Below are 12,230 nucleotides of genomic sequence, written 5' to 3'. Positions count from 1 at the left end.
AAGGAGCTAAACTAGGAAACTCAGGGTAACTTTTAAATTACATATTGAGCATAAGTATTCCAGATTTTTATTAAGGCCAAGTATTTTATGCATATATGTCTGTATTAATATAAAGTGAAGGAGAAATAACCACAGAAAGTAATATCTGTATGCTGTAATCTGGAGATGCTTCTAGATGGTGGAGAGTGAGTTACAACTTTAGATTAACTTGCCATCACTCCTTTGCCCTTCTGGATAAACTGACATTTATTATTCAATGGGAAAACATTCAAGAATAGACCTCAGTGATGAAAGGAAGCCTCCACTTTGGAAAAAAACTTGGGTGATGTCACTATATTTTATTTATGGGTGCTCAGTGCTGTTAGAAAGTCATAGTAAGTAAGACACAATACAGAAAAGGAAAAAAAGTACTTTCACTAACAGTACTTTCATGATGCAACAATATATATATGGATTCAACAATATATATATGGATTCAATATATATATGGATTCATATCCATCATATTTGATCCTTCCAATAACCCTGTGATATAATTCCTATTATCCTTGCTTTTTCAACATGCAAATGGGCTCAGAGAGTAACTTATTCAGTCACATAATATTATGGAAATGAAGACACAATTTGATTCTAAAACTTTTCATCTTCCCATATTGTCTGTCATGTATACACATTAAATTAGTATATTTTGACACAGATCATCTATTTTAATAGATTTCAAATATAATAAAACATATTGAATACCAAAACAGTGTTGAACATGTGTAATGGACTCCTAAGAGCTTGGTGTCTGAAGAAATGATCCCATCTGTCACCCAATGACGGAATCAGGAGTCTAACTTGGTCCCCATGGACATTACAGTATTAAAAATCGGATTACCTAATGGTCAGTTCTTAGAAACTCCTTCCAGACACTCTATTAACTTCTGCTTATGAAGCCCAGGTCCACTCTTGAAAGCAAAACAGTATAAAGCCGACTTTCCTGACTCACCTGCCAAGGATCTGAAGTAAGCAAAATCCTGTCAAATCTCCTATACCCATCATAACATCATAATATTGAGCCTCTTTTGATTATTCTCTGACTCGGCAAAATCCTTCTTCAGTGGCACTCAGCACTTAGCCTCCAATTTGGCAATGAACATAATCAGTCACAACACTTGAACCTTTCTCTTCATGCACCCAAAATAGTATAAGTTGTTGGTCAGTCTCCATGATGGTTCAAATGGACATAATGAAGAAACAATTCAACATGTATTTTTTTTTCCAAAATTGCTTTGAAGCTAGATCTGTCACCCAACTGATTTGTTGAAAACCAAAAACACTGCTACCCTCTAGCTTGACTTCTCTCCCGTGCCCCTGGGCAATTAGCCACAGAGGACTTGTGGCTTCAGAACAAACCTCATGCTCTCATGATTATGCACCTTTGTCCATGATGTTCACTCTCTGACAGAAGCACCCTTTCCCCATCCCCTGTCTGCAGACTCTCCCCTCACCCTTTAAGGCCCAGTTCAACCGCCAGTGTCTGAAATCTTCTAGACTTCCTGTTCCTTCCTTCCTCCCCCTGGCTCTGTTAACTGTGCCCTTCTCTGCATTTCCACAGCACTCTGGAAATCTTACCATAAAGTAGTATCACCAGTCATGTGGGGGTCTCTCTACCCTGACAGCAAGTGAGCTCATCAGAGGCATGGACTGGGTCTTCATCTTTTATTATTTCTAGCACGGGGCTCAGTGGGAAAGATGAAGCCATACTGTACACAGATGACTACGATAAAGAGGTCAGAAGTGAAATACTTCACAGAAAGGGGAAATTAATTCCAGCCAAGGGGTTGCAGAAAGCTTCATGAAGAAGACAGTACCTAAGAAAAGACAGGAGAAGTTAAGGAGATTTTAGCAATGTGGAAATGAGAGCTTGCTTGGCTATAGAGACGAACGGAAGAGCATCAGCAGAGATCAGAAAAGCCATGAGCCTGGCTGGAGTATGGAGCCTCAAAGGAAAACATAAATACCTCTTGAACACCTCTGCATAGTAGACACCACGCATTCACTTTACATCCTGTACTTCATTAAATTACTTCATTTTATCATCTCACTTAATAATTCTGTGAAGTACAATTTAGTCTCACTGTTTAGAGCTCAGGAAATTAACATTCAGAGAGGGGGCTTTCTCAAGGATATCCAGTTAACAAGTGGTAAAATTGTATTTTTTAATATTCATCTTTGTGCACACATTCTTTCTACAATATAGTTTCCAGGTTTGAGAGTAGGAATTAAGTGTAACCTGGAAAGGCGTCGGCCCCCCTGAACTACCTTGTGCCTGCCTTGATACCCATCCCAGCTTGTCACCACAGCAAAACACGCACACACACAATACATAGGCAGGCGCACTAACTCTAAACTCACTGTTAGATTTTCTTCCTCCAAAGACTGCTCAGTGAGACAGGAAAGTGTAATATGCATACCAATAAACCCTAAAACTCCCTATCAAATATGTCATTTCAAATATGTCTTCCGAGGCAAGAATAGCATAGAGAGGGGCAAAGAGAGCAGGTTCAGGAGCCGAGCTTCCTAGCTCTGCCCCCTTCCTGGCTGAGTGACTTTGGACAGGTTGCTCAACCTCTCTGTGCCTCAGTTTGCTCATCTGTAAAGTGGGAATCAAAATAGTACTTTTTAAAAAATGTGTATTTTTGAGAGAGAGAGCGCACACGCACGAGCGGGGGAGGGGCAGAGAGAGAGGGAGACACAGAATCTGAAGCAGGCTCCAGGCTCCTAGCTGTCAGCACAGAGCCTGACACAGGGCTTGAACGCATGAACCGTGAGATCACGACCTGAGTCAAAGTTGGACACTTAGAGGGATAAGCCATCCAGGTGTTCCCAAAATGATAAAATCAGTTTAGGCACGTGACCCCTATGAACTCTATCATGAACATAGTAAACACTCAATGCAATGTTTGGTCTACTTGAGACTAGTACATGGCCATGACTCAATCCCAGGCCCACTGTTTCCCAAGCCTGCACTTCCACGTGGGTCTGACTATAAATCTATCAAGAGCTCAGAGAAGAGACACATGTAGGCTAACATGAACAGGAGGAGAAAGACTCCAAAGCAGGCCTGGGAGATCTGAAGGATGAGCAGACTTCAGAGGGGCAAAGAGCAGGCAAAAGAGCACTTTAGATGGAGTCAGTAAGCAGACAGCAAATAATGGCATATATATTTATGGGAGAGGAGTCCAAGAGACTAAAGAATAAGGTATTTTAGGGAATATGGTAAACAATACAAGATAGGGAAGTTGGGATCTTGAGAGCCAGTCAGGAAGTGCTGACCGGACAAATGGAAACAGGCGTAGTCTTCTGAGTAGAGGAGTGAAATGATCCCAACAGTGTCTTAGGAAGTGGATGGTGCTGGGTAGGAAGGAGCTCAGGATTATTTTTACCACACACGAAAGAAGGGCTGGAAGGACAGCTAGTCCAGGGCACTGAAAGTGAGCACACAGAAGACCAGAAGCTCTGGAAGATGTTGATGGAATGGTAGGGCTTGCTGCCAGACTAAAGAGAGGGAGAAAAAGTGAGGGAAGACTCCAACACCACGCCAATATTAGGCTGGTGAAGAATGGACTCTAGTCAGAAATCCATACTAAATGACTGGAAAGTACAAAATGTACAAACATTTACTCAGACCACATGAACTACGCTCTGAAGCTGTTTTTTAATTCTGTTCTAAATCTTAGCTTTTTATCAATGAGGCATGGTAATGAGGTAAGCACATTAATAATTAAAGAAGCCAGCCTCCTGCTATGTGCTTTGCATCAGTGCCGTTCTCAGTGATTTTATGCCGGAGTCATATTTTTGGAATATACTGGGAAACTGGGAATTTGACTGTTATTTACCATCAGCCATCTAGTACAAAATGTACTGCAGGGTCTTGGAGCTGAAATGGTTGCTTCATTTGCAATCCACAGTTATACCATAGTTACTTGCAGGAAGCACGTAAAGCACATAATTTTGGCTTGGGGAAACTGATTCTGATGAAGAAAGCTTATTGGAAATATGTAATTTTTATAATCTATTCATTACATACATGAAATAGTGCTTAGTAATTATCAAATAAAAGGATTATGGATGGTCGACTGTTTTTTTAATTAAAAGACAAAACCCCTCCCCTAAGGAATAATGGCTAATGACATTAAAAAGATAGCACTTGGGGCGCCTGGGTGGCGCAGTCGGTTAAGCGTCCGACTTCAGCCAGGTCTCAATCTCGCGGTCCGTGAGTTCGAGCCCCGCGTCAGGCTCTGGGCTGATGGCTCAGAGCCTGGAGCCTGTTTCCGATTCTGTGTCTCCCTCTCTCTCTGCCCCTCCCCCGTTCATGCTCTGTCTGTCTCTCTCTGTCCCAAAAATAAATAAAAACGTTGAAAAAAAATTTAAAAAAAAAAGACAAAACAATCTTTATAAAACTGGATAATTTAGGACCCGTATTTATAAGAGAAATATTTCTTTTTTTAGGAAGCAGCAACTTCTTGAGAACTACCTAAGTGTTTTGCGCACTGTTATAAAATGGCAGATTGTCATGATCCATTTATATTCTGCTGACAAATGTTGGGCCAGCCATTGGACCTAAGTATGCCCCTTCTCTTGGAGCTTTTCTTCTACGGGGGGAGGCAGACAAATAAGAAAATAAATAAAATACACGCTAATGCATGAATAATAGAACTTCAAATAAAGTATACAAACAGATCAGAAGAGAAAGTAGCTTTCTCCTACCATTGTTCTAAGAGATAAAAAGAAATGCATCATAAACAATCAGCTACTGTAAAACCCATTTGAGGAATCTGAAAAGAATCACAAGTATGTTTTGTTTTTTAATCTTGTCAGAAACAGATATTCATGAAAATAGAAGGAAGGCATGGGAAAAGGAGCAATCGGCAAGCAGCCTCTGAAATATATTTCCAAGCAATTTTATTAAAAATTTAGAAAGTCACGTCTCTCTCTCTCTCTCTCTCTCTCTCTCTCTAACAATCAACATTACTTTCTAATGGGTTGTTTTCATTCTTCTACTCATCCAGCTTAAACCAAAGCACACATTAAATACAAGAGGATTTATTTTCCTGACTTCTGCTGCAGTGAAGCCAATCTAATCAAAAATGAAATGGGGAATGAGCTCACTGAATAAATCAGAAGGAAGAATTAAAGAAGCTGACAGATATTTTGGAGGCTTGTTAAAAAATAAATTGGACTTTCATTATAAAAATTGACTTAAATGAATGATATACTTAAGAACCTACTTCAGAGCATTTCCTTAAAGTCAGTTTGATTAGCAACCAAAAAATACTGCATTTCAATAGTTTGTTATATTTCCAAAATGCAAGAGATATAGTAATTGGCATAAGTGAGAGTGAATGTCCAGGAAAAAAAAAAAAAAAGGAACAAAATGCTAAAAAAGTCTGTGAGTCTGGTGATATATGCTGTTCAGATTTGAAACCTAAATGAAAAGTTCAGTAAGATACTTTATTATTTTTTTAAATGTTTATTTACTTTTCAGAGAGACAGAGAGAGAGTGTGAGCCAGGGAGAAGCAAAGAGAGAGAGGGAGACAGAGGATCTGTAGCAGGCTCTGTGCTGACAGCAGAGAACCAGATATGGATGGGGCTCAAACTCTGGAACCATGAGATCATCACCTGAGCCAAAGTCGGACACTTAACAGATTGAGCCACCCAGGCGCTCCAAAAGTTCAGTAAAATACTTTAAATAGTACTCCCTAAAATAATTAAATGATGATCAATGTACCTTTGATATTTGAAGAAAAGCAAAAGGAAACTGGGTAGTAGACATAGCCCTCTAAAGATTTACAATTTGTAAACTACTTTACTCCCTTGATAAACAGCCTTTAAATATAAACTCAATAACAAGGAAAAAAATAAGCCATTGTCAAAGATAGCTGTTTACATGACATGTAACACTTAAATTGGCAGAGGTGGGGAATGTGGAATGGAGTCAGATCACGTTCCCTCTTAAATCTCCAAAACAAGGAAAGAGGACGTATCGATCCTTCTATTCATCGGAGGTAGTAAGCCTTCCACGGAAAGTTATCATGCTCATTCTCAACTGAGCATGATCATACAACAGATGGAAAAAGAGATTCTGTTCTAGGTACTGCTTGTAAACAGATAGAGATGGTAAAGGAACTCAGAAACCTGCTGTCTGAAGAAAAGAGGAATGGAATGTAAACTGGACTTATTCCATGAAACCCCAAGGACCAAGACAAGGACAATGGATGGAAATTAACTATACATATTCTACCAGTCAGTTGTGGCTAAAGATGTGTGAGAGAACATTAAGAGTAGTGAATTCTGTGGAAGGTGTTCAGGTACAATGAGCTCTGATAAGGATGGGGCAGAATGCACCCCAACCCTGAACAGAAAAGTTACATGGCTCACCTTCCAGGATCACTTTCACCCTGAGATCCTGTGATTGTAAGAAATACAAGCCACAGTCACTGACTTTGGGGGACTTAAAGTCTTTCAGTGACATATAATAGGTGCCTTTGAAAATGTGGTAGGAATACTATATCCACCAGGGTCCAAGCAGAAAGCTAAGGGCACCACAATTTGGGTAATATAAGGAGAGTTTAATAAAGACACTGTTTCTATGGGGCGCCTGGGTGGCTCAGTCGGTTGAGCATCCAACTTCAGTTCAGGTCATGATCTCGCGGTCTGTGAGTTCAAGCCCCACGTCGGGCTCTGTGCTGAGAGCTCGGAGCCTGGAGCCTGCTTCAGATTCTGTGTCTCCCTCTCTCTCTGACCCTCCCCTGTTCATGCTCTGTCTCTCTCTCTGTCAAAAATAAATAAACATTTAAAAAAAATAAAAAAATAAAGACACTGTTTCTAAAAGTGTGGGTGACCTAAGGGGGAAACACAATATCCTGGTGGCCAAAAACAGAAAGGGACAAGGTCATCCTTCATTTACTCCAGGCCTAAGGGGATGAGAGGAGGAAGCAGTTACCAGAACCAGGAGAGAGAGCACCATGGGGAAAGGACCACCTGACAGGAGCTGTGACCTTTCATCCTACAGGCCATTGTTAGGACTGTGGAGGGAGCAGAGAGTGGTATGAATCAGCAGAATGGAGGGGTGGAGAAATTTGGAGGACCAAAAGAGGCTATCTAGCATAATGCTAGTTAGCAAGGCACACAAAACAGGGCAAATAATGAAAGCCCTAGCCTGAGTAAGAGGTTGGAATATATTCTCTCTCAGGTCCCTTCCAAAGGATATAGTATGTATTTTTATTGGTGGAGACTCATAGACCTACTGTTCTTTACCATCATTTTGTATCACTGGCTGTTTTACATTTTGCAAGCATTCCCTGGATTTGTTCTCCGAATTAAGCACTCAACTGCAATATATTTGCTGTACCCAACATGGTAGTACCATAGAATACATGATGTGGAACCTGAAAATCTGCATATAGAACCACTTACCCCACCTTAGGTAATTTTCCATCAGAGAGCCTTGCTACTCCTTCCTTTATTCAACACATATGTTTAATCATCTCCTACTTGTCAGGCACTGTCTTAGACACAGGGACACAACAGTCAACATGACAGATCCATCTCTGCCTTCATAGAGCTTGGAGCTGCATATCAATCACTCTAATCTATAACATCCCTAGTCTGTAAACGATTCTCAGAAGTGCTATAGATCAGAGGCTGGCAGACAATGGCCCACAGGCTAAATCTGGGTGGCATTGCTTGTAGAAACCATGTTTAATTGAAACAGCCATGGCCATTAGCTTATGTATTGTCTATTGCTGCTGTAGTGCTACAATTTCAGAGTCGTATGGTTGCTACAGAAACAGCATGGCCTTGCAAAGCCTGAAATATTTATATCTGGCCCTGTAGAGAAAAAGTTTGCCAACACTTGCTCTAAATAAAACCTAATACTTTAAGGATGTAGATTTAAGGACACATATTTTCACTTGTAAAACATCCCTGAGTACTACAGTTACAAACCAAATCATGAGAGGGTTGGCTTTCTGAAAGATTGTATTTCTACTTGGTTTTGTGGGTTTTTTTTTTTCCTTCTTTCATTGTAAAAAAAGGTACCATGTGGCCAATGTCTTCTATCAACAGCTGTCTTTAGATGATGTTCACCTTGTCCCTCATTATTTCTAGTCTTTTGATTGATCAGTTTTCCCCATCACAGAAGGCCAGTTTTATAAAAGATTCCCTTCCCTGAATAACACCAAACAAATTTTGACAGGGGTGACTGTAGGCTCTCTTTTAAACTGAATAATAAAATTGATTGTAAAAGCACTTAGCTCACACTCAAATGCTATATAAATGCAAAATCATAGCAGCAAGAGGATGTTCACTTCCCTACAGACAGAAGCATAAGTAGTTGCTTTTTCCCCAATCACTTGTCCAAGAGAACATTAAAATTTTAAATCAAAGAAAACAAAACCTAGGTATCATTGGCAGTTACCGAAAATTCCTAATAAGTGTCAGGATCTGTGCTGCTTGTGGTTCCTGCAAAGGATGTTAAGAGGCTAAGTCAGTGGTGGCTGTGGCTGACCATCAACTTGCCATTGCCCAAACCCTCTTCTTTCCCTAACGGTAATCAATGTAGCATGAATAAAATTAAATGGCCACTTAGTTCATATTTAGTCACTAAGATGCAGCAAACACTAGATTGAGAAAAGATCCTTGCCAAGTTTTGTTTCCTGAAAGTTTTGCCAACCCACCAATCCACTGATAAAATATACACCAAGTGTTCAAGAGAGGGGCGACTGAGCCTAACAATGAACAGAGAACTAAGAGATGACTAACAAGGAAACAGCAAGAAGAAGGACTGGCTCACAGGTAACAAGAGTGATCTCTTCTAGATTCCAGCTTAAACGTTCTATCCTTGAAAATGCCTTCTTAGACCATGACAACTTCCTCTAATACATATGCTTTTAACATTCCATAGTCTTGTTTCACATCAGTTATCACAACCGCAACTGGATAATTCCCTATTTAATTAGTTGTTTAATGTCTATGTCCCTCAGTGACAAGCAAGCTCCATTGAGCTCATTATCTGTCTGCTCAGAGTAGAAATCCCTACAGCTAATACATGATGCTCAATGAAAAATACCAGGAGACTGACCTAATGAATGAACGGATAGGTAAGCAAGCTAGATCCTAGGTACTCTGCAAGCATATAAGAAAGCTCTGGTTTTTCTGTGATATGCTACTGAAAAAACAAAATAGCCAACATCTTCCTGTACTTGTGTACCATACACAATGCTCTAAGAATATGCACTATTTGCATACCAACTCTTCTCTATCAACCATCTCTCTTCTCTTTTAATCTCTTTTTCTGTACTGACTTTATCTCTCAACATACAACCATGCTCAGGTTGCTTCCAGCTTTAAAAGAAAAAAAAAAAGCCCTCTCTAATCACCCCCACTCAACCTAGCTGTTCTTACCAAGGTCACAAATGGCATCCTAATTGTCAAACCTTATGGCTATTTGCAAATGCTCATTCTATTTCTCTGCATCATCTGACCACTCATATGATCCTAATGACCACTCCTCTCTTCTTAAAACACTTTGCTCTCTGACTTTAGTGACACTACTCCCCCAATTATCCTTCTATACAATTCCCTGTCAATTCTATAACCTAATCTAAAGATGTGTCTACTTTTTCTTCAAATCACTAATATATCTTGCTTTTATTACTGCATCAACCTTCTGACTGATCTCTTGGCTCCTTCCAATCCATTCTTCACAGTGCAGTCATATGCCTTCTTCAATAATGCTCCAAAGTGACCAGGCCTAATTTAACTGGCTCTATTAAATTGTGACTCTTGACCTTCAACTTCTAGTACCTTTTTCAAGAAGTTTAATGCATATGTGACATACACATGCCCCGTGAAAGAACTAAAATATTCTCTCCGATCTTCACCACAATGTCCACTGGACTCCTAATATCTTTATATATGCAAAAACATATTTAAGATAGTATTTTCTAAGCTTTAACAAGGCCTCCAAAATACTGGTTTTGGAAAGCTGGTTCCAAACGCTGGTATTCCCTCTATCATTCATGAAAAAAAAATAAAAAATAAAAAGAATAAAAACGATGCTTATCATCAGTTTGTGCTCCCGACCCTCACTCCCATATTTTGCCTCTGAATTTTGTCATTTTGGTCCACTTGCCTGCTCTGAAAGTCATCCAGATTATCCATGTCCCAAATTATACATGCTCTTTATTGCACTTGATTTAAAACCCTTCTAAAGCAGTAAGTCTTCCCAAATAAAAACAAGTAGAATAGCAGATAGCAACCACAAATCTTTGCCAGGCGACTCTTATTGCAGTCACGTGATGCACTGTAAATTCTCGATTTTAAATAGGAAAAAGGAAACACAAACAAGCCCAAGAAAGTGATCAATGTGCATGCAATTAATTTGGCAAAAGCATCGCTATTGAAAAATATACCCATCTCGTGAACAGAGTCCATCTTATTATGTGTTTTTTCGACATTATGAGCATTCTATGAATACTAAACACAGTACATTTCTTTATAATCTATGGATCCTGATGGAATCCAAGTCCAAAAACATGTTTCCACAATTCCAGACTACCAAGCTACCAGAAGCCTTTCATAATTCAGTCCAAGCAACTTCTCCTGCCACTTCAAACATTCTAGACACACTAAAACATTCTGTTTTCTCCATGCACGCCTGACTTCATGCCTTTACTTACTAGCCCCTTCATCTGTAATGAATTCCCAACTTCAGCCCCTATTTCCTAACTATCTGGTACTTATCCCTCCTTAAAATGCCCCCTTCTCCATGAAGCTTATCTGTCCTACAGCATTTTATCTGATCCTTCTAATGCAAATTCACCCTTTCCTCTGAATGTTTCTCGGGCACCTGTATATCCATCCCCAGGACAGGCCTGTGAGGTCCTTGAGTGAGAAAGCCATGTGTGTAACAATTAGATACCTACAGCACTTTATACAGTTCCTCCAATATAGTGGGTGATCAATAAAAGATCTATTCCATGAATGATTTGACATTCCCACCAACAGCTTCAAAACACAGGTCCCTCCTTCTCTACGAAGCCTCAGGAACCATTTCGGTGGTCAAGCTAGGCTTAAACATGCCCAGAGGCGTGGAACAAAACACAGAAATGCATAGATTTCTGCGCCAGTGCTCCTGTAACCCCAAGCACTTGAATGCAGGCGCAATCGACGTAATTAAGTGAAGGGAAACCCCAACAGCGTGCGGAACTCCACACAGCCGTGTGACTGGGGTGAATGTACGTCCAAGCCCAGGGCCATGGGAAAGGCACCGGCGGGCCACCTGGGCAGAGAGCACGGCTGGCGAGGCTGGGCAGGGGGAAGATTGCGGGGCGCTTCCCCACCTACCTTCGGGGCTCCAGCAGAGGAGGGAGGGCGCCCTCCGCCGGGAGCCAGTGCAGGCGGGGAAGGAAGCTCTGGGGCTGGGACTCTGAGCCCCCTCTCGAAGCGGGGGAAGCCTGAGTGCCCGCCCTGGCGGCCCGGCGCCGGACCGGGAGCCTGGAACGCTGCCCAGCTCGTCCTCCCTTCTACCCTTAGGGGTGGAGAGCAGGGCCACGGCCCAGAGACCACAAGCCCCAGAAGGCCCCGCGGCCGCTCGCCAGGAGAGTGAATGGGAGCTCGGTCACCCGGAGCGGGCTCGGCACGGCGCCCCGAAGCTCTCTAAGGAGGGCTCGGCGAAGGAAAAGGACACGCCCCGTCGCTTTCCGAAGAAGTGCGCCCTCTGGAGCTTGCCAGTGACATGGAGGCCTTGAGGAGGAAGAAATCCTTGCAGAAACTGTCGGACAGAGACTCTGATGCCATTGGGGGAGGGAGGAACTCGGAGAACTGAGGAAAAACTGAGTTCTAAAACAATTTTTTCTTTTTCCCAAGGTGAAATTAAATTTCTGTCTCTTGCAAGAAATGATTATTATAAATGGTTTTGCTCACTTTTTACCTGTTACGTTGCACATTTAGTCTACGTTCTTAAATCGTTTTTGCCTTCTTTCTAAAACTCGTATTTTAGAATCCCAAATGGATTCTAAGCATACTGAGGACAGATTCTTTGTAGTTTTCTTTGGTATTATACACAATACTTGGTTGCTATTGGGTAGAAGTTTCATTTATAGAATCAATCATCGATCATTTCTACGTGGAGTTCTGTTCAGCTTACTTTTTTAAATGGATGAGCCTTCTTTATTAA

At 41.1% G+C, this 12,230-nt stretch overlaps 1 protein-coding gene across 1 annotated transcript in view; it reads right to left on the bottom strand.

Annotated features, from left to right (window-relative positions):
• MEI4 (meiotic double-stranded break formation protein 4) overlaps positions 1-11,714 on the bottom strand; it is a 202,754-nt gene extending 191,040 nt beyond the window's left edge. Inside the window, exon 1 of the mRNA XM_006931862.3 lies at positions 11,399-11,714. The gene's annotated coding sequence lies outside the window, so the exon portion shown is untranslated. The remainder of the gene's footprint in view (positions 1-11,398) is intronic.
• Positions 11,715-12,230: the final 516 nt, after the last annotated feature.

Source organism: Felis catus, chromosome B2 (assembly GCF_018350175.1).
Source record: "Felis catus isolate Fca126 chromosome B2, F.catus_Fca126_mat1.0, whole genome shotgun sequence".
In the NCBI taxonomy this organism is placed as follows: Eukaryota; Metazoa; Chordata; class Mammalia; order Carnivora; family Felidae; genus Felis; species Felis catus.
This window is presented reverse-complemented; position numbering and strand designations above follow the sequence as displayed.